General features: G+C 34.7%; 1 pseudogene; it reads right to left on the bottom strand.

The window, feature by feature from the left end:
• Window positions 1-22507: 22507 nt before the first annotated feature.
• Window positions 22508-22587, bottom strand: LOC125357819 (annotated as a pseudogene).
• Window positions 22588-23297: the final 710 nt, after the last annotated feature.

The raw sequence follows: 23297 nt of genomic DNA, 5'->3' as shown, positions 1-23297 counted from the left end.
AAGCCAAAAGATTTGGTTAAATTATCTTATTTTGCCAATATTATAACTTTTAACACACATATGCTGATGTTTAAATAAATTACGTTGTCTACATAATATTAAAACATGTTTTTTTTTTTTAACGGAACTGTCTTGTATTCCAAAATAATTTGAAATGGTTTCACATGTGGAAAATAGCATCACAGTGTACTCCATTAACCATAGAACTAAGTGGAGGTAAATCGAGTCTATGTAGTAAAATGAGGGAACTCCATTGAGAGAAAATTCTTTCCAATACACTTGTCTTTTATGTAACATGCAACATCAGCAATAAACATATATAAAGTATAGCTAAGAAGTCGTGTTTTAAGCCTATGGTTTACCAACCCTGTTATTATTAATACTATTATTCTTACTAGTACTATTATTTGCTCAGTTAAAATGTGAATGTTTGAAAACAACTTAAGCCAAATTTAGCCTACAGCTATTGTTTCAAAACCTCTGCAAAAGCCATTCTATGAACTGTGGGTTATTTTCATTTTCATTGCCATACCTGCCAATCATTCTTAACTGCAGAATGTTCTCATGTAAACATAAAATGGATATTAAAACTTAAAATAACAAAGTAAAAAATATAGGGATTCCAAAGAGTGTAAACCTCCTTTAATTCCCATTCTTTCACTTTCCAAATTGGGATAATATCTCTGTTAAATGTAGAATTTATTGGTTGGAGCCATTTATATGGACATTAATTTAATAATATCTCTTTTGTCTTTTACATCTAAACCTATTTCGGCTATAATCTAGATTCAGACTCAAATTATAAATCATCAATATTTAAGAAGAAAATAGAACTTTGAGTCTGCTAATGTTTCTGTTTGGAAATATTTATCCCTTAGCATTATTTGTTATTTTTTTCTTACTGGAAAACAGTACTCCTAGAAGAAATCAACATAATATTCAATAAGATAAAGTTTTCTTTAAAGGACAAGAAACATCCTTAGATAGGCTCTCAGTTTAGCAAAATAAGTACCAAGAAACACATGCTCGAGGAAAGAGATGAAGAGGAGGGGGGTAAAGGGTAGACAGGTGAAGAGAGGAAGGAGGGAAAACCCTCCTATAAAATCAAATGCGCATTCTATAAAATTAAGAAAACTGAAGGCAGGGATGGGAAGGTTGGGGAAGAATGGATGTAGGGAGTAATATTGATACAGACTCCCTGTATGTATAAACTGCATTGGTGAATGTCAACCCTCTCGTAGAATTGCTTAAAGCTAAACATAAAAAGAATATTTTCGTAAATAGGAATAAGATAAAATGTATTTTCCTAAGATATTTTATGTCCTAAGTAAAAAAAAAAATGATGTAATTACAAGAGTTTTAGGGAAGAGCAGCTAAACAACGGGCAATTACACTTTGTAGTAGGTTAACATTGCCATAGGAAAATAATGTAAAACTAGGTATTCACTTAGGCAAAGCAAGGAAGGGCACATTATTCCAGGGCACATCATCTTCTCAAGACACATGCCCTCAACCTTACCTGAGAAAACCTAAGCCAAATCAACAGAAAGGAGGGTTATTTTATTTATAGAACTCTCCAAAAAATAATCAGGTCATAGAAACAAGGATAGAGGGAGCTAATGACACATGTTGGAGCAGATTATGAATATAGGACAAATAAATATATGTGTGTGTATGTATGTATGTATATATATATATATATATGCCTAAATTTTATCCTGAAGCATGTAAACAATAGAAAACATATAAGGTGAAAACCGAAAGTCTGAATAATTTCTGTACCTCAATTGCTTCTCTATTGTCATTGGCAGTCTCTTAGATTTGATGACTAAATCATGGTTATAGTGTCAGTATTAAGGAAGCCAAGTTGCCAATAGGTAGGGTTCTGTGGGACTATTGCTAATTTTGTCATCATTTCTAAGCCTAAATTTAAAAAAAACAAACAAAAGAAAAACTTAAATCTGAAAAATCTTCCAAAATTTTGCTTTAAGAAAACATTACATGTATGACTATTGAGGCAGCAAGTCTTTTCAGTATCTTCTCTGAAATGTTTAGTAGAAGTAGATGCAGAATTATACAGGACATATTATTTCTATATTTTGTCACATATATTTTCCTCTTTTAGGAAGTTAATTATAATAAAAATGATTTAAGCATTAAAATGTAATAAGGAAAGAAATGAAATTAAATAATTGGTCACTTTAGCCAGTTGCTGTTGAGTCACACCTGTAATCGTAGCTAATTGTGTTTTGAAGAAGATAGATGTATTAGCTCGCATTTTTCAGTATTCATTTTTCTGTGTGAGTCCCTGCTTATTATTAAGTGGGATTGATGCATTATGCTTTTCTATCATACAGAATGAAAGATGGAGCTGTCTGTCCTGAAAATAAGACAATGTTCTTCTACTTCTGTAGAAGTAGTAAAGAACCTGTCCTTTTCATTTTTTTCTAACAGTGTCAAGGAATGTTTGTACAGAAGTACACACTATTATCTATATTTTTCTGTTCAGGGAAATATGTACATGTTGATAACTTCCACATTCACTGTATTTCAGGCTCCATAGTTTATAAAGATTTCACAAGTATGTTTTTCTCCACCAGCATGAACTTTATATTTCATCATGTTCATTTAGTTGAATTTAATTTACAAAATAGGCAGTTTCAGTGATATTTTGACCATTCCTTCATTCACTCAGTAGAAACATTACTAATTGCTAGTTTTTGCATCCTTAACAGAGAATCTGACACTTCAGGCACTGAAGTCAAATCAAAGAAACCATGTGATGCCTTCTTAGTGGCATGTTCAGGAAAGACTCACAGACGCCATAGATTAAAAATTTTTATTGAATGTCTACACTGCAATGTGGTTGGAAATAACATGAAGTCTTGCTAATTACAAAATTTTCCCTACAGGCTTTTTGTTTAAAGCTCAGATCGCAAAGTAGGGAATAGGGTCTTACATAAAGACGTGAGTAATGGAGACTGGGACCTAGAAAATGCACCTTATCTCTTCCTGCTCCTCCAATCCCCTCCTCCTTCTCCCCTCTCCTTTTTCTTTCGTTCTCTTCTTCTCTCTTTTCTTTCTTTTCCTCCTCCTTCCTCCTTGGCTGCCTAGCATTTATACATGTTCCACAGCACCCATTGTCCATTATGTTCTACTTGACATAGGCCTAGAAACAGTGGTGCTTGACCATGGACTGAATCATTGCTCCATTAGCTTGTTTCTCTCAGGAACCACAGAGCTCATGGTTGACACATAGATTCCATATGCCCCGTGGTTTGGCATCTCTAACAAAATGATGACAAAGCCACCAAAGATCTGAGAGTCAGGGTCACTAATAGGGTAATAGTAAACATGTGGTTATAAATGCCCTAAGTCAGCATTGCAGAACTCTGAAAAGGGCAGAATGTGTGAAGAACCATAAGACAACAGAGATGTGTAGAAAGGATAGAGGTCTATAGTAGAGCATGTGTTCTACCAAGGCAGATTTCCTTGTGACTATTTTATTTTGTTTTAGTTCTGGTGTTTGGATAGCACATAGCACCTGGCAGACACTCGACAATTATTAATTTAGTGAATGGTTGATGAAGTGAAATGGATTCCAAAATAGAAAATGGAAAATAGTTTCCCAAGTAATATTTGTATGCCTTTATGCTTTAACATTGTGAAATTCAACTATTAAAATGCAATACCAATTAAACTGAATACGAAGTTGAGTAAAGAATACCGGTTAAAGCAAAATTAATTACCAAAAATCAAGGTTTCTGAGTTTGTGAATTGTTTTTAATATGGAGAAATCCTAACTGAATTTAACTAGGAAAAATTAAGTAAGTAATTAGGAACAAGGGGAATATTAATAGACCATATCACAGAATGGAACACAAAATACATTTACTTATTTGAATTTGAAGTGTGGGAATATATTCTACATGTAAATAATTCCATTGTATAACTTTCTATATTAGATAAGATACTTCAACAAAGTAGCATGCATATCATCGTGATATTAAGTATCAAATTCAATAATTTAGTTAAAGCAATCGCAAAAATATCTGGCACAAGGTAAGAGTTCATTATTATTATCAATAGATATAATATTAAAATTTTGCTGCATGTCTGGGTGGGTAAGCTGAAGAAGTGATGAAAAGGACAGGGAATATGGAGAAAGAACATTAGGACACTGGACTTCTTTGCTAATGCATCGTGTGACCTTGAGATGTCCCCGGAGTCTGATGGAGTTATTAAATACAAAAACAAAAAATAAGAGATGTGTATAAACTCACCATCGCTGAATAAACAAGTGTCTGTATGGCTTAAAAACAACAAAGAAATGGTGTTCCTTAATCTTTTATATTTCTTGATTTTTTTTTTGTCAGTTAAGATTTACTGATCAGGACTGGGAATATGGCCTAGTGGCAAGAGCGCTTGCCTCGAAGCTCTCGGTTCGATTCCCTAGCACCACATATATGGAAAACGGCCAGAAGGGGCGCTGTGGCTCAGGTGGCAGAGTGCTAGCCTTGAGCGGGAAGAAGCCAGGGATGGTGCTCAGGCACTGAGTCCAAGGCCCAGGACTGGCCAAAAAAAAAAAAAAAAAAAAGATTTACTGATCAACATTATGAATCCAAAATATATTATGTTAAATTTTTGTGTCCAAACAGAGAGAAAATCATCTCACCCCAGTCTTCAAACTCAAAAAAGTCTGAAGAAAATGCGCTAATGAATTTGAGGCTGCATGGAGGGCACATGAAGGAGTATGGGTTGCACTTATGTGTGGGCTTTTATTAAGGTATAAATCTTCCATTATTCTGCCAGCTAAAGGACAGATGGCTGCCTTAAAATGGAAGCTGGATGCAGAATCCACGTACTGCATGTCATTATACTCAGCAACAGCTGTGTTTAGCATATCCTTCATTTGAATTCTAGTTCAGGGCACAGACAGAAAATCATAGCCTGTCTTTTATCACCAGGCACTATGTCCAAACAATAAACAGGGTAGGATCTTGTGAGGAACTGAAATTTAATGAAAACATCATCACAATTGCTCCCAAATCTGCAGTTGGGAAAATGAACTAATCTGGACCTGTGGAATGTGCCTTGTTATATTTTGACCCAGGAACTAATAAATCAATACCAAGGCATGATAAGAAATGGCAAGCAAGATGAACATACCAGAGAGTGCTAGGATCGAACTGAGAATAAAGGCTAACACACCTGCTATGTGAGGAATGAATGGGTCTTTTCCATTCTAGTTTACACAGATACAGGTGATGCTTTTGAGAATGAGAGTTGAACTTTGTAGTAGTTTGGCTGATGTGGGAAAATACCATGGAATGGATGGTTTACAGAAGAAGAATACATTGTCTTATACTTCTAGAGACTAGAAGTCTATATTAAACCTAGTAGGACTGGGTGCCTGGTGATGGTCCCTTTTTTCCCCACTTGAAAATTGTGGTCTAACCATTGTTTCCCCACAGAAGGAGATATTAGATGGGTATGTGTGTGTTAGGAGGGAGAGAGAGAAACGAAGAGACAAAGAGAGACAGACTGATGAGGGAGGGAGAGTAACAGAAATCAAGAGACCAGGCAATCAGAGTAAAGGGAGTTCACAGAGAAACAGCTTGGTGGTGAGTCATTTGACCTAAGCAAGAATAATCTTATGAGACCAAAGCCCAGCTGTGTTACACTTACCTTCCCTAATAAAGTCTCTGTTACTAAATATAGTCACAGTGAGGATTAGAGTGTTCCCAAATAAATTTCGTGATGACACAATTCTATCTACAAGGCTCCTAAATTAATAATGTTGTTACATGTGCAGGAGCACATTTGTTTATCTCTACATGTAATTACTTGATGTTGTGTTGTAGGCAGCTTGTCAAGTATGGAGTCTGAATCTCACCCCAGCTGCCTCTTACTAAGCTGTGTGACGTCAGGGCAGTTATTTTGCATCTCAAAGACTATTTTTATTTGCAAAGTGAAGACGATAATATCTGTATTACAAAAGTTCTTGATCAGCTTGTACACTAAGAATGAAAAACTAAGCATCTATTAAAATAAAAAAATTCATTCAAATACAGAGGAATTTTTTTCTTTAGATGGCAGCCGTTTTTGGCTTACTTGCCAAAAATTTTGTCCATTCACTTTGCTCATTCCAAACATTAAAAATGCTTATGGAAAAGAATAACATTTTAAAACATGCATATTTTTGTTGGTAAACAGTTGAGAAATATTCCCCAGAGGAATTTTTTGTATAGGCAAAATATTAAATATTTGGATGTGCCTCAAGTGAATCACGACTGATTGGAACTTCATACATGCTAGCAATATGCAAGGAATAGCAACAATAATGACATTTATAAAGCAATTTTAATTAATAAATTTATGTATGGTCAAAGTATGACATAATGAGGTGATTAAAAGACTATCAGTAAGATCTTAAAGCAGTATTAGAATGTAGAAGATGTGGCCCCAGTACCTACATGTTAAATTTCTCTGGCTTGTCAGAATGATTGAAAGGTTAAACATGTCCCTGTGGCAGAAATTCATTGTATAGAATAGCTTTGATGATTTTTCCAAGGCAGTTCTAAAATAAAATTGTTGTCAGTACATTCAAAAGTTATTTATGCTTGAAACACACTATGGCATATTCTTATTTTTAAATATTGATTTATAATTAAGTTATTTGGCATAATAAACCATAATAGGACTGTATACTTTTGAGCAACGAGGTCAAGGTGGCCCCTTGCTTACTAGGTAGGTAAGCTAACAATGGAGAAACAACTCCAGGTCCTAATTGCAATGATTGTTTCTGAACTAGGATCTTACTTCAAGCCAAGTCAGGGCTGGGGTACATTTCTTCAATTTGTGTTTCCACGCATGACGGGACCACAGGTATCTTCCACCACACCCAGACTTTGGTTGAGATGGAGTTGCACAAACTTCTCTTTACCAAAGCTGGCCTGGAACCATGATGCCTTGATCTCTAACTTGCAAGTAGTTACAATTATGGGACATAACTATTGCTCCTGATAAGAGATTGTTTTAAGAATAAAAACCCTTTTATTCATTCCTATAAATAATAACTCTGGAATGAATCAGAATCCTTATGCCAGCTGATCAGAAAATTCTTGCTCTCCTTAGTCTAGTTTGTTACTAGATCTTGAGTGACTTCAGAGATGAGGCTATCCCTGATTGCTCTTTGTGGGCCCTATCTGTCAAGTGGTTACTTGTATTTTCATGTTTTTATATCAGCTCAGTATGGCAGACACCAGACCCATGCCCCTTTTGGTGACTGAATATAGTTCATTTCCTCCCAGTTGGTTAACATATGTTTTCTTCAACCATAACATTCTATGTTTTACTAGAATTTAGGCTTCTCTTTTATAATTATAATAAAAATATCACTTTAAGATCAACATGCACTCATCTTTCCTCATTGTTCAAGTTCTCTAATAATTTCCACAATTGTTTATAAGTGAATCCTTTATGCCTTCTTTGTTGTCATTTTCATCAGTTATTTAAGCATTTATTAGTTTCTCTATCTAAGGGAAAGAAAACATTGTCTAAGGAATATTCAATTTTTCTAGAGAAGATTAAATGTGGTCTGACAACATATGGTGCTAGGTTTTTAGTTTCTTATAAACAAACAAACAATAAGTTGTGGGTTCTGTTAATGATGTGATTTAAATCTTTCAAAATGTGTAATTGGTTCTCTCTAATGTAGTAATAATTTTTAAAAAGGTATTAAATAAACTAATCAAGATTTCCTTTGGAAATAATTGTGTGTATTTATTGATGTGATTTCTCTATTTAATCAAAACACTGACTAGCTTGAAGTTGCAGATGCTGTGGTAAGACTTAATGTTACAATAATAAAGCTGTAATTCTTGTTCCAAGAAAGTCTCCTCCTGAGTGAATCAAGAGACAAGATAAGAATAATTGTGTTCTTATTCCAGCTCATAAGCTTGATCCACTCAATCACAATTACCAATTAAATGAGTTTTCTTGGACCCTTTAGATTTAGAAAAAGATAGACCCTATGCTCTAGGTGAAATGAGATAAGGCTTTCTCAGGTTTCGAGGTGGTTTCTGTCTTTGCTGTGGCAAGTTTCAAAGACACACAAAGAAAACACAAAGGTCAAATGGGTCGGCCTTGTTCATACAGTAAGGCAAGAGAAAGGATTGATTCTTTCCCTTTATTAACTAGTTTCTTGGACAATAGCTTTGTGATGCATTATCTTCTAAATCCAGATACTGCTAAGGTATAATGGCATTATATCTTGATCAAACTAATCATAAATGGAAACTTTAAATGCACTCAGTGTACCTAATGGAAACAGCACAGCTTGGTAGTAAAATATATTGTAGTTTCTTCCTTACTGTTTCTGCTCCTGATCTTGTGGCTGATTGGATGCTCTGCCTCTCAGCCACTGCCCTGAAGTGACACCATTGCACCATAATTTGTCACAGTAGTCTGGGAAAAGACCAATAACCAGTTCTGATGAATGTATGCAACATTTTTGTTTTGTTTGTTTTGCTTTTTTTTAGTACTGGGATATAAATTCAGGGCCTCAGTCTTGTTAGGCTTACCCTTCACAACTTGAGCCACAATTCCAGCCCAATATTTTGCTGGGTTTTGGAGGTGAGATACAGTAAATTTTGTCTGTATAGCCTTGAACTGCCATTCTACAGTTCTCAGCTTTGTGAGCAGCTAAGGGTTATAGGCACACACCACTGCTTTCCTGCGACATGTCCTATGTGTGGCAATATAAGAAACTTAAGTGTGACTGAATTAAGTCCTGAATTCAGAAACTACATGCCAATGGAAATTTGCTGGTTTTGTTCATTGCTATAGTATTTTTAATTTATAAATTGTGACATATTTGCTATGCATTCAATCCATTACTGTTTTAATTTGGACTATCGTATATTTTATCATTATGAGCCTCATTGGGTTAAACAAGCCTCTTGGACAACTTTGGAATCATTTTTATGGTCCTATGAGTCAATCTTGAATAGTTACATATACATATATATAATATATACAACTATATATATGCATATATAACTTCTCCAAAATTCATATTCTCTGCTTCCTGACATAAATCTGGTATGAAGCCTACATCTAAAACATCAGATTTTGTGTTCAAGGCTAGTGCTTAAAACATTAGATTTTACAGGAGAAAAAGACACTGAATTTGTTTGAGTTTGTTGAAAGCTATTGATGTGTGCATTGTGTGTTGGTTTTTTTTTTCTTTATTGTCAAAGTAAAGTACAGAGGGGTTACAGTTTCATATGTAAGGCAGTGAGTACATTTCTTACCCAACTTGTTACCTCCTCCCTCATTTATCCCCCACCTCCTGCCTCCCCATTTCCCCCTCCCCCGCCATGAGTTGTACAGTTGGTTTACACCATATAGTTTTGTATTTTTTTTCATTTTATTTATTGTCAAAGTGATGTACAAAGAGGTTACAGTTTCATATGTTAGGCCTTGGGTACATTTCTTGTACTTTTTGTTACCTCTTCCCTCATTCCCCCCTCCCCTTTTCCCTCTCCCCACATGAGTTGTTCAGTTGGTTTACACCAAATGGTTTTGCAAGTATTGCTGTTGGAGTCGTTGTCTTTTTATCCTTTGTCTCTCAAATTTGTTATTCCCTTTCACTTCCCTAGTTCTAATACCAGTATATACAGTATCCAGTGTACTCAGATGAGATAGAGTGATAGTGCAGGTACAACCACAGGAAAGGAATACAAGAGGATCATCAACAATAGAAGCTATGGTTCCACATGGCATGTTGAAAGTGATTACAACAGTGATGTAACAGTCATTTCCATAACATGGTAGTTTTGTCTTTTTAAAGCACTAGAGTGAGAGAACTGTCATACAACTTATGCCATAGATTTCTACTAATATTTAGGATTAAGATGTAAGTATTTAGTATTTTAATTTTGTTTTATTTTATTTATATTGTCATTTTTCTCTGTATAAAAAATAAGATTAATAATAATCTTAAGGGGCTAGGAATATGGCTTAGTGGCAAGAGTGCTTGCCTCGTATACATGAAGCCCTGGGTTCAATTCCTCAGCACCATATACATAGAAAACTGCCAGAAGTGGCGCCGTGGCTCAAGAGGCAGAGTGCTAGCCTTGAGCAAAAAGAAGCCAGGGACAGTGCTCAGGCCCTGAGTCCAAACTCCAGGACTGGCTAAAAAATAAAAATAAAAATAATAATCTTGAACATTAGTTTATGTTATATATTTCAAATAATATCAGTATAATTACCAGACATGTGTTTACTGAAAAAAGCTAGAGTTTTGAAGATTTTTTGCTTCATTAGTTAATTAAATTTCACATTTAATTTCTCTATTATTTCCACTAAGAATAATTTCTGTATGTTTTAGCCTAGAAGTCAATGAAAATTTAAATTCATTGACTTTTATATATTTGGATGCTTATGAGATTTACTTTGTAGTCATATAAAATATTTACATGATTTTTGTATGAAATTAAAAAATACATTTAGGGAAAATAGTTCTATTTTTCCTATTCGTTCCTCACATATTTTCTTTTACCTACACAAATTAAACTATTTATAATTTAGATTCATTTAAAAATTGGAAACAAGTTATATACCTTCTAGACTTGATGATAAATGACTATCTGATTTAATTAGGAGAATGCAGTTGTGGATTTCACTTTTATAATAGCCAACCATCTGTCAAGTTAGTTTTGTAAATTTTTCTAAGGAATAATGGCTCCTACTCTTTGAGAGTGGAATCAGGTGAACCCCAAAGTGGTCTGGAGAGACATAGGTGAAAAAAGACTGCCATGATTTGATAAAAGGAAATAAGAACATGATTTCTCCACTGCTACCTAAAATCTCCCATTGAACTTTATACTACTGAGAGATAAATGCTACTTCTCCTAAAGAACAAAAGTACAAATATATTTGTTCACATCTACCACTTTCTCCCATAAATTAGTACTCAATTGTAGACATTGTCTAGATGGCTTTTTCACATAAATTAGTATACCAAAGAGCTGATAGTCATCTGTGTAATTATTACTTACTTCTGTGTTACATCTATATTCATTCATGAGTACATAAAGAGACATGCTTTATTCCATTAATGCTTATTGAATTGCTTCTAGGTCCAAGTGAGTGTCTATCATGCAGACTGACAGTATGTCTTTGCCAGCAAGGGAACTTCTTTTGTTTTTTAATGTTGGAGAACATTTATTTATTTACTTTACATTTAAGTAGTTGCACAAAAGAGTTGCCATTTAACATAGCAGTTTATAAATATATCTTGATTAATGTCACTCCTTTCAACATTCTTATCCATCCCTACCCTATTCATCCCTCCCCCACACCTCTTAATTTTTTATTCTTGTCTACATTTCCCCCCTTCTCCTCTTCATGTCTACTGTTTTCTCTTGGACCCTATTTCACCCCTTCCAAATGGGAATTTCATGTAGTTCGGATGGGTTCACAGACTCTAGACCAACTCAGCCACTTCTTTGTCTTCTCAGCTTTCTTTATACTTGCTTCCTTCCCTTTTGTTGCTTCAAGTACAAGGAGAATCTGTAATAACATGTTTCAACTGAAGATTTTCCTGTTAAATAATTTAATGAATATATCTGGGTGATTGAGAACTTGTAGATCTCAAGGTGCTAGAAATGTTAGCTTTCCTTTCAAAGGAGCTGACACAAAAAAGGTCTTATACTATTGGCAGATTCTCCTGGTGTGTCATGCTTGTCAATATTGCAGCCTGGGGATATTTTTGGTTTATTATAGTTTTGTAAAGATGTGGAATAATTGATAGAAAAACAAAATAACAATGAACTCTTCGGAGTTCTACCCCACATTAAATTTGGTATATTCATACAACATATCATACTAGTATAATTGATATGGCACTGGAATATAATAATGTGAATGTAAAACATTTTTGTGGAAAATAAGTAATTATACCTGATGTTAAGAATTAACATGAAATTAAAATATTCTCCATGCTAGTTGTTTGCCTCGTCCTATAACTTTAACTGAAGTTGTCTGAATTTCATATCTCCTTTTGTTTCTACAAAATGAATGATGAAAATGACAGAAAATATCATTTTTGAATCATTTTTATTCATTCATTCTGTCATGGCCAAATACATTTGAGATAGGTAGTTAGGTAAAGTGTACTTGCTAATTATAGGAAAAAATTACGAGCTTCTAATATGTTTTAAATCCTACTTATGCCTACTTATGATTTAAAAATACATTACCAGATTTATTTTTACTTTTTAATAGCGAGAATAGTATTTAAGACTAAAACTGCTCTAGACATTTTCAAATCCTAAAGCAAATTCAGCAATTACAACTCATACTTTAAGAACTTATATTCATGGTAAGAACATTTTTTGTTCCCAGGTGATAGCTCCCTTGTCATATAGAACTTCACATAAATCTCTCTCTTTCAGTATAAAATTCAATTTAATTGACTGAGTGACAAATTGGTTTAGTCTGTGGTTACTGAATAATATGTAATAAGTCCTATTATAGGAGTGACACATGGGCTAAGCACTCAAACTGAGTTTTCTGTGGAAGTAGTTTTCAAAATTTCTCTTCCTTTGAAACTCTTTACAAGGAACCTTACATTTCCTTTTCTGTTTTCTTTAAGCAATGCTAGGTAAAAGGGATAGCATAGAAAAAGAAGCTGCATGAAAGCACAATAAAAAAGCTGAATTCAGTTTCAAAAGTGGGGTGAGAAAGACATGTGTTCACTATAAAATCGAACTCAACAGACTCTAATTATCTGCCAATTGCAAAATGCTGAGAAAATGCTTCAGTAGATCATGCCTACAAATCATGATCACAATTTAGAAAACATCATTTTTAAATGCACATGGCAATAACCTAAACTTTTTGAACAAAAGAAGCACATCATTATGTGAATGTGTAGTTTAAATTTATATGCATATTTTTCCAAGAATTTCTATGCCAATAAACAAATTTAAAATTTGACATTGAGGCAAATATTAGATCTTCAAGACTCACCATGTGAAAAACAATATTTAACTATGGCCAGAAAAATCTCTACTTGCCTCCTACAGTGTCTCAGACTCACAGAGTATGTCTAAAGGAATGACACCAAAGTAATGTATAGAAATGCACAATCACTTATAGGAAGTGATGACACAAATATCTCAACGTACAACTTTCAATTAACTTTGAAATATTTTAAGAATGAGGACAAACCAACAATACTCTTCAGGTTAAAGAAGTCGAAATACAGATTTATTACTAAAAAACACTTATTTCTAAAGTTCCAAACAATGTAACATAAGAAGGAGGACTTTAAGTCCAGGAGGAAGTAGAAGTAAAGAGGTCAGCTTACTAAAAACACACAAAAAGAAAACCATAGTAGTAGAGTTACACCAAGTTTGCCTAAGAGAGACAATGATCAAAATGGTCAACTAAATACATTAAAACAAAGTAAGACTAAGATACTGACTTCTGATTGGGAACATTTTATAAAAGTAAATAAGGAGAAAAACATATTACTATAAATCCAAACATAAAAATAATTACAGAAAGCATACAGATGGATTGCATTTGCTAGAAAAAGAAAAAAATATCTAGAGGATTTCATAAATCTAACTATATATTCATTACTTGAAAAGGTCTAAACACATTGTACAAAATTTTAAGATAGATAGGTAAAATACATACAAATACAGATAATATATGTAAATCAATAAAATACTCCAGAAAGTAAAGCAAATCAATAATATTATGATGAAATAATTTCAATGTACACACTTTGGTAAGAAAGAATTCTAAATTGGTCATCACATAATAATAGAGACTCATGTATACATAGCAGAAATTACTATAATTACTGAAACTTTTGAATTCATTACAATTGTAAGAAATTTTTTTCACCCATCTGCCAATAACACAGTCATTTGGACAGAAATGCACATTAGAAATAGTGTCATAAAGGAAATGTATGGGATGTCAAATCTCATCTGAAGTCCATATATTTCTCAAGAATACACATGGTATCATAAAGAAATATGATTATGCACAAGCCCAGAAACACAATTTGAACTTCAAAGAAGTATTGCCATGAAGAGTACTTTCTCTGACAACAGTGTAATTAAGGTAGACATAAAATAAATTATAATTAATGAAAATGAAAAGTCATGCTCTTAGATCAAGGATCAAAGAAGCAATCAAAATGAAAATCAGACATTTAGTTATGAACATTAATAAAAATGGTGCCAAGGCAATGTAGCAGAATCCAGGGGAAATAAATGAAGAAGGAAAATGAAAATTTTAAATGAAGAAATATAAAAATAAGCATACATATGAATATCTCACTGAAGAAGCTTGAAAAATTATAGAATAAACCACAAAATATTATGCAAGACAAAATCACAAAGCCATCTTGAAGTCATAATCAAATACCATCTTATAAGGTCAGAAAACAGGTTGGCGATTAGTAAGACTTGAAAAATTAATAATAGTCCCTGTTTTTATTGTCGGGGTGATGGTACATATATGAGGTCGGGGTTACAGTTACATATATTAGGTACTGAGTACATTTCTCGTCCAACTTGATATCCTCCTCATTTTTTCCCATCTTTCCTCCTTCCTCATACTCCTAGTTGTATAGTTAGTTTACAACATACTGTCTTGTAAGTAAAACGGTGAGACAAAGGGTAAAAGGCAAAGCAAGGAAACAGCAATACTCTCATAAGACTCTTATCTCCAATAGCAAACAAAAAACCATAAGTGGAGTTGCAGCTCAAGTGGTAGAGTGCTAGCCTAGAACAATAGAGCTCAGGGACTAACCCAGGCCCTAAATTCAAGCCCTAGAAGTGGGAAATATTCAAAAAATAAAAATAAATGAAAAAAGAAAGAGAGAGAGAAAAAGGAAAAAAGGGAAGGAAGGAAGGAAAGAGAGAAAGAAAAAGAAAGAGAAAGAGAAAGAAAGAAGTAATAACAAAATATTGAAATGGAGATCACATTTTGAATATAGTAGTAATATCGAAACTAATGTAAATATGTAAATATGAACTACATTGAGAATCAAATAGAAACATGACACAATAGGAAGAAAAATAAACTGTCAATCTATTTTATATATAGTATATATTAATATATTTAATATATTAAATATATAAGATACATATTAATACACACGTGCCACGTGCACTCACATGCACGCACGCACGCACACACACACACACAGAAAGAGAAATAATTCAGTCAGTACCAGAGTCTAAATCTACAAAAATGGGAAGACAGGAGTGATAGGGAGAATATCCCAGACTGTTTTATGGACAGATTTCACCAAAATTGAACAAAACCCAGTGCCAATTTTCAATTATTTCTCACAGAAGCTGTAACACAAAGGAAATTAAGGTCTCTTGTTCCTTCTTTTTTTTTTTTTTGTTTTGTTTTTTGGCCAGTCCTGGGCCTTGGACTCAGGGCCTGAGCACTGTCCCTGGCTTCTTCCCGCTCAAGGCTAGCACTCTGCCACTTGAGCCACAGCGCCGCTTCTGGCCGTTTTCTGTATGTGTGGTGCTGGGGAATCGAACCTAGGGCCTCGTGTATCCGAGGCAGGCACTCTTGCCACTAGGCTATATCCCCAGCCCCTCTTGTTCCTTCTTAACTAGGACATAAGGCACACATTTTTAAACCAAATATAAAAAAACCTGAGTCAGCAAAATATAAGCAAACAAACAAAAAAGAAACAATGATATCTAGTTTTAAGTCTACATAGTAAGAAAATTATCACATCAAGAAATTAAAGAAAAGCCATATCGTTATCTCAAAGTAGACAATTAGATAACATAATTCAAAGCCTCAAATAATGGGTAAATGTACTCATCTAATCCTAAGTACTTTCCTTGGTAAAGGTCAACAACTAAAGCCTTCCCTGATCTAGTTAATACATTTGAAATGTTAAAAGCATGATCTACGCCATTAAAATCACATGCAAAGTTTATTAGCTTTTTTTCTTTTTCTTTTATTGCCAGTCCTGGGGCTTGAACTCAGGGTCTGAGCACTGTCCTGGCATCTTCTTTCTCAAGGCTAGCACTCTACTACTTGAGCCACAGTGCCACCTTGGCTTCTTCCATTATATGTGGTGCTGAGGAATGGAACCCAGGGCCTCATGTATATGAGGCAAGCACTCTACCACTAGACCATATTCCTAGACCCCACATGTGAAGTTCAAAGTAACCCATATGAACCATGCCTTTCCTGCAGTGGTTACCCCCAAAGGGGAATGAGCTGATGAAGAGGTTGATGCTGGTTTGCATTATCATTTGCAGTATCTTATTGCCTCAGCTGTGGGAATGGTTCCACCAAAGTTAATTACTTTATGTGTCTTGGGTACATTTAAAGTACTTTGTACTTTATATGGGAAGCCAATCTCAGAATGTTCACTACTTGTAATGAAGAAAAATCTGTACCAATTTCATAAAACTAAGCATGTACTAAAACTTCGTATAAAATTGTCTTTCTGTGACTGAAATGAATCCTCTCTGGTATTCAAATGATGCACTTAGAACACAAAGATCCAAAGAGAGCTCTGCTGAAAGTTTACAAATAGATTACTTGTAATCTGCACAGCATCAATAGAGACCTAGCAAAGGATCCTTAAAGCTGTCAGCAAGAAAAGATCAATCACCTACAAAGGAAAACCAGTGAGAATAATTACAGATTTCTCAGCAAAGACCATAAAAGCAAAAAAAAAAAAAAAAAAAAAAAAAAAAAAAAAAAAAAAAAAAAAAAACCTGGAATGAAGTATGCCACAACCTAACGACAAACAATTAACAGCCAAGAATAGTATAACCAGCTAAACTCTCCTTCCTAACAGAGGGACAAATAAAAGCCTTCCACAGCAAAGAAACATTGAAACTATATATCTCCACCAAACCAGCATTACAAAAATTACTTAAAGACATCCTACACAAAGAAAACCAACAAAATCATGATATAAGCAGAGAAATGGCCCCTAAAGAGAGAATCAGATAATCATAGGAAGGAGTGATGAGACACAGTCCCTAATAAGGTGGATCACATTGCAGGAACTACCAAACACCTCTCAATCCTAACCCTCAATATTAATGGACTTAACTCTCCAATTAAACTACATTGATTGACTACTTGGATCAAAAAGCAAGATTTCAAATTAAAATTAGTAAGAAGAGATAAACAAAGATATTGCATAAGATATTGCATAAGGCGATTTTTCTGTAGGATGTAACAATTCTAAATATTTATACAACAAATACTAGAGTATCCAAATTCATCAAATTCTCCTTACCCTAAAATCGCACAGAGGTCCAAACACGTTGATTATTGTTGAATTTAACACACTACTTTTGCTGCTGAATAGATCTACACAGCAAAAACTCAACAGAAATTTCAGAAGTAACATTTTTAAAGAGGTCATAATCTGCACAGGATATGCTGATTTTCTAATAATACATACAGAAATACCTCAAGGAAAGAAAGCTACTAGCCATTCAGGAGCCTGAGTGAGACCTAAGGACTGAGATTCAAACCCAGCTCAGACAGGACTGTCCATAAGACTCTTATCTCCAAATAATCCCTCTCAAAAAGCTGGAAATGGAACTGTGGATCAAGTTGTACAGCCTTGAATGAAAAGGCTCAGGGACAAATTCCAGGCCTTGAGTTCAATCCCCAGGTCCAGCACACATACACACACGTGCACACACTCATATACACACAAATACACACAGGTAACATATGTTCAGTGGATATTGTTCAGATTTAGTGTTAAGTCCATTAAAGTTTATGCCATGTAAATCTCCCTGTACTTCTGCCCATACCTCTGCCTGTAGCAGCTATTAAAATGAGAATATTTGTCATCTATCTATCTATCTATCTGATCTAATCTATTTATCATCACCTATCTATATACCTACCTACCTACAATCTATTTTTGTAATACTGGGGCTAGAACTAGTGCCTCATATTTATTATGCAGGCCCTATGCCAGTTAACTTATGGTTGACGGTTCAGTGAGCTAAAGCAATTAAAATTTGTCCATATATTCAATTTAGCAGGCAAACTAGGATTTGAAAATAGCTCACTGGTGAATGAGCTCACATTCTTCTACTTTAACTAGTATTTAGGCACCTGGGCTATTTCCCCCTGGCTGGGAAAAGCACACAACTTCCTATTCAAAGAATATTCTATAATGACAAACGATGGAGTGCCAGAATCACCCTAAGGTCTCAGAGCCGAAGCAATAGCTATCAATCACACAGCAGATAAATAGATTTCAGGAGTTTTGTGTACAATATGTTCTTGAATTTGGGCTTAAGCTCAAGCTGACATATAGTGTTTCATTGCTAATGTGATCTCTTTCTAGCAGAAGGAACATTCTCTTTTTTTAAAATTGTATTGCATAACTTGTTTGCTTCCTAGCAAAACAATTTTTGAATTTCCGTATAATTTCTGTTAAATCTATTTTTAAAGTTGAAGCTTAGGTCAAATTCAAATATGAATATAGATTTATCCAGCATGCATAATTTGTAGTCTGTGTGGAAGTGACTCATCTGTCTTCTGTATCTGGCAGTCACATGATGAGCTCTCCTGCTAAGAGTGACCGATTCATCCTTCAAATAAACATCCACGGAGGAAGAAAAACAATATGTACAGTTCCAAAGCAGGAACAACATATTGTGCATGAGCTGATGTATTCACATCCGTTCTGCCAACAGTCTTTCAAATTAAGAGCTCTCATTGAGAAAGCACTCAGAAATAACGAGACATTGTATTTCAGCAATCTAAGAACATTAGGATTACATTCCCTCTTAAAATATGAGAGGGCCTAAATTAGAAAACAAATTTCCCTAAACATCTGCAGGATGGTTCTTGTTCTTTGCAGTTATTTTATAGTGCCTCTCCTCACCCATGTGAAGTCATATTGCACTGTTGTTTTGACCTCATTTTCCTAATCATTTGGCGTGTGGAGCAAGTTTCCATGTGCTTAATGGACATTTGTGTATCTTACTCAGAGAATGGCCTCTTCAAGGATTTTGCCCATTTTTAAAACTTATTTTTTAAACTTATTTTTTAATTATTGAATTTGAAGCCTTGGCAAAAGGTTGCAGATGTTTGACTCTGTGTTCTTAAGCATTAATTAAAAATATGCCAGCTGTCGAAGTTACAGGCATTGGGAGAGTCACACATGTATGAGGCAGTACTCTTTGTTATTACTGGATTTATAGCTATACTATGAGCAGGTCTGCTTAACAACTAAATTTGGCTATGTTATGGAGACAGATTCTCAAGAGTTTCAGTTTTGTTGATGATATAGCTGGAATGAGTGATGTTTTCCTCTCCTCTTTCCTTTTTCTCTCCCTTCCCCATCTTTTCTCCTTCCTTTTCCCTCTTACTCCTGCACCTTTTCCTCTTCCTCTTCCTTCTTCTTTTTTCTTCTTCTCCAGCACTAATGGAGTTTGAAATCATAGCCTCCTGATTAGACATCTGACCACTTGAGCCACATTCACTGCCCCAATATGCTTCTAAAATCTACTTAATTATAAAGCTTCTTGATTACTTACTCAATGGGCTTCAACTCCTCAAAGAGGGGATCTGGTCTTGAATGCCCTTAGTGTTAGGATTCTGAGGGGTTTGAAATAATAATGTGTTGGAAAGAGATCCTGAGTCCATGTGACATATTAATGTTTGTTGTGGGTTCCCAATAATTCTGCCTTTGCAGTTTCATATGTTTTGGAGCATTCTTCCGCACCACCATGAATGTAACAGAGAAAGCAAAGGCTTCTTTTCAGGTGGCTCAAGTCCCAGGAAGTGCAGGCATGGTGGATCTTGCTCAAAGATGTAAAACAGCTCTTTCTTTGTCAAGGGTTTACTGTGTTAGCTGACTTTTTGGTATGTGACACAAGAGTAAGACAATTTCATGAGAGAAGGGAAGCAGAAAAAGGATGAAGGCAGATCCTACAATCTCTTTCTCTTTTTTTTTTTCCTGCAATCTCTTTTTAAAAGTAAGTCTGGTCAATATACAAAGTCAGGACTCAGAGACACCAAGTGTTTCTCGACGTGTGATCTAGAGCGTTATCACCTTAGAACTGAACATGTTGTGACCCCATGGCAGCCAGCTCTAAGAGCAGCATGCCAATGTCTGAACTTTTACAACTGCCAAGGTAAATCTGATGTATGATAAAGTAGAAGATGTGTGGAGAGTCCATCTTACTAGGTTAAGTGATACATAGGGGTTGAAGTAAATAGAAGTAATAAAAAGATTTTTTATTTTCTCTGTCTTGATGATACAGGATAAATATTTGTTTCTAATAAATTATTTGTACTATGATAGAATTTAACTTTCAAAATCTGGATGTTAAAATACATTTATTTATTTTCCTGGAACCAGGGTTTGTAATCACAGCCTCTGGCTTATTCAATTTGTATTCACCCACTTGAGACATACTTCCAGCCTGGCTTTTTAAAAATATATGTATTTAGGATATGTTGTTGTTGTTGTTGTTTTGATGTTTTAAAATCTAACATCAACCTACACAGAGCTGGGATTGCAGATATGCTGCACTATGACAACTGAAATTTTTTTTTGAGAAAATACAGAATTCTGACTCAAAATAATCCTCAAAATAATATTACTATTATAATCAGAAGTTGGTTATAGGCCTAATAAAAACTTTCATTTACTATACTTTATTTTAAAATTCCATTTACTGTGGATAGTCTACTGAAAAGTTTAAAAATACTTAATTTTGTTTCTTCTTTATTGTCAAAGTGAAGTACAGAGGGGTTAGTTTCATATGTAGGGCAATTAGTATATTTATTATCCAACTTGCTACTTACACTCTAATTTTTTCCCTCCTCACCCTCCCCATTCTCCTATCCTCCTATGAGTTGTACAGTTGGTTTACACCAAATGATTTTGTATGTATTGCTTTTGGAATGGCTTGGGTTTTTTTTTATCCCTTTTTGTTCAATTTTCGTATTCCCTTTCCTTTCCTTAGTTCCAATATTAATATATACAGTATCCAGGGTATTAAGATAGTAGGGGTAAAACCACAGGAAAGGAATAAGAGAAAAAAAAAAGCGTATGGTTTCTTTTGGCATGTTGAAAATAACTGCAACCATGATATATCACTTGTTTCCATAATGTGGAGTTCATTTCTTTTCTTTGGGTCTGGCGCACTTCACTTAGTATAATTATTTTCTAAGTCCTTCCATTTCCTTATGAATGGGGCAATGTCATTCTTTCTGAGAGAGGCATAGAAATCCGTTGTGTATATGTACAACATTTTCCTGAGCCACTCATCTACTGAGGGGCATCTGGGTTGGTTCCATATTTTAGCAATAACAAATTGTGCTGTGATGAACATAGTTGTGCTGGTAGCTTTAGTGTGGTCTTGCTTGTAATCTTTTGGGTAGATGCCCAAAGTGGGGCTGCTGGGTCATAGGGTAGCTCTATGTTTAGCCTTCTGAGGAACCTCCACATTGCTTTCCAGAATGGTTGACAAGCTTGCATTCCCACCTGCAATGTAGTAGGGTTCCCTTTTGGCCACATCCCTTCCTGAATTTGTTATTATTAGTTTTCCTGATAATGGACATTCTTACTGGGATGAGGTGGAATCTCAGTGTTGTTTTGATTTGAATTTCTTTTATGGACAGTGATGTAGAGCACTTCTTCGTGTGTCTGTTGGCCATTCTCATTTCCTCTTGAGAGAAGTCTCTTTTTAGGTCTTTAATCCATTTGTTGAGGGGGCCATTTGCTATTTGAGGGTTTGTTTTGGAGGAATTTAATTTCTTGAGTTCTACATATATTTTAGATATGAGGCCTTTGTCCGTTGTAAGGCCGGTAAAGATCATCTCCCAATCTGTGGGTTTTCTGTTTATCTTGCAAACTATATCCTTTGCCGTGCAGAAGCTCTTCAGTTTGATGCAGTCTCATTTGTACAACTTTTCTTTGATTTGTTGCGTTTGTGGGCCTTTATTAAGGAAGTTTTGTCCTGTGTCAAGGAACCCAAATGTTTCTCCTATTCCTTCTTGTAGCCTTTCAGGGTATCTGATTTTACTTTGAGGTATTTGATCCATTTGGAACTGATTTTGGTGCAAGGTGATATATAAAGATCTAGTTTTCGTTTGCTATAGGTGTTTAACCAGTTTTTCCAGCACAATTTGTGGAAGAGTCTGCCTTTCTTCCATCATATTTTTACCTCTTTTATGAAATATTAAGTAGCTACAGTTTGCAGGTTCATTTCTGGGTCTTCAGTTCTGTTCTATTGGTTCTCAGACCTGTTCTTGTGCCAACACCAGACTGTTTTTATTACTATAGCTTTGTAATACAGCTTAAAATTTGGTATTGAAATTCCTCCAGCACTGTTCTTTCTACTTAGGATTGTGTTTGCTATTCAGAATCACTTATTGTTCCAAATGAATTTCTGGATTGCTTTCCTCTATTTCATTAAAGAATGGTATTGGGATTGTTGATCAGTGCTCTACACTATCAGTTAGAGTTCTCCAGTAACAAACTATAGAAATCATCCCTGTAAGTACATTCTTCCAGCCTGGATTTTGCTCTTTATTTTGAAGATGGAGTCTCTTGGACTTTTCTGCCTGGGGTTCTTTCAAACTATGATTCTCTGCATCTCAGCCACCTGAGTAGGAATGAGCTACAAGTGTTTGTTAGAAGATGCCTGATTATGACCACTTTCTTGTTTGTCTTTTATGCATAGACTATTCTACTTACGTTGAGATTTCTATTATTGTGAAGTTGTCTACTTGATAAAATTTTTGTCATCCTTAAATCAGTGTCATGAACATTATTCACAAGGAGGTGTTAAGAGCAATAGAAAAAAACTGGCCTCTATATCTGGAACATTGCCAGGGAAAGTCCTCAAGGTCATGTTCTTTCTAATTCTGGCTCATAGTCTGTGAACAAGTGTCCATTCCTACTCTTCTTAGTCCCATGAGTTTTGCTGTTATTTATCAGTTTTGCATTGTATATGTTCTGTTGGTGGTTTCTATTGCTTAGAACAGCCTTTAGAGACAGTGCTAAAGCATTGTCTAAGCAAAAGTAGAAAGTACATGTTGGAAGGGTTCGTGTTAGCATGAATAATGGCATTGTTGATGCTGAATTCAAGATTAGTGAATCTACACTGTACAGTAAATAGCATCTTTAAGCATCACACACACACAAGCACACACAAACACTCACGAAGAAATTTGTATGTTGTATATCCCTGTTGGTTAAATAATATTGTAACTTGAAG

This window comes from Perognathus longimembris, chromosome 9 (assembly GCF_023159225.1).
Source record: "Perognathus longimembris pacificus isolate PPM17 chromosome 9, ASM2315922v1, whole genome shotgun sequence".
Taxonomy (NCBI): domain Eukaryota; kingdom Metazoa; phylum Chordata; class Mammalia; order Rodentia; family Heteromyidae; genus Perognathus; species Perognathus longimembris.
Note: the sequence above shows the minus strand (reverse complement) of the source record. Positions and strands in the feature narration are given on the sequence as shown.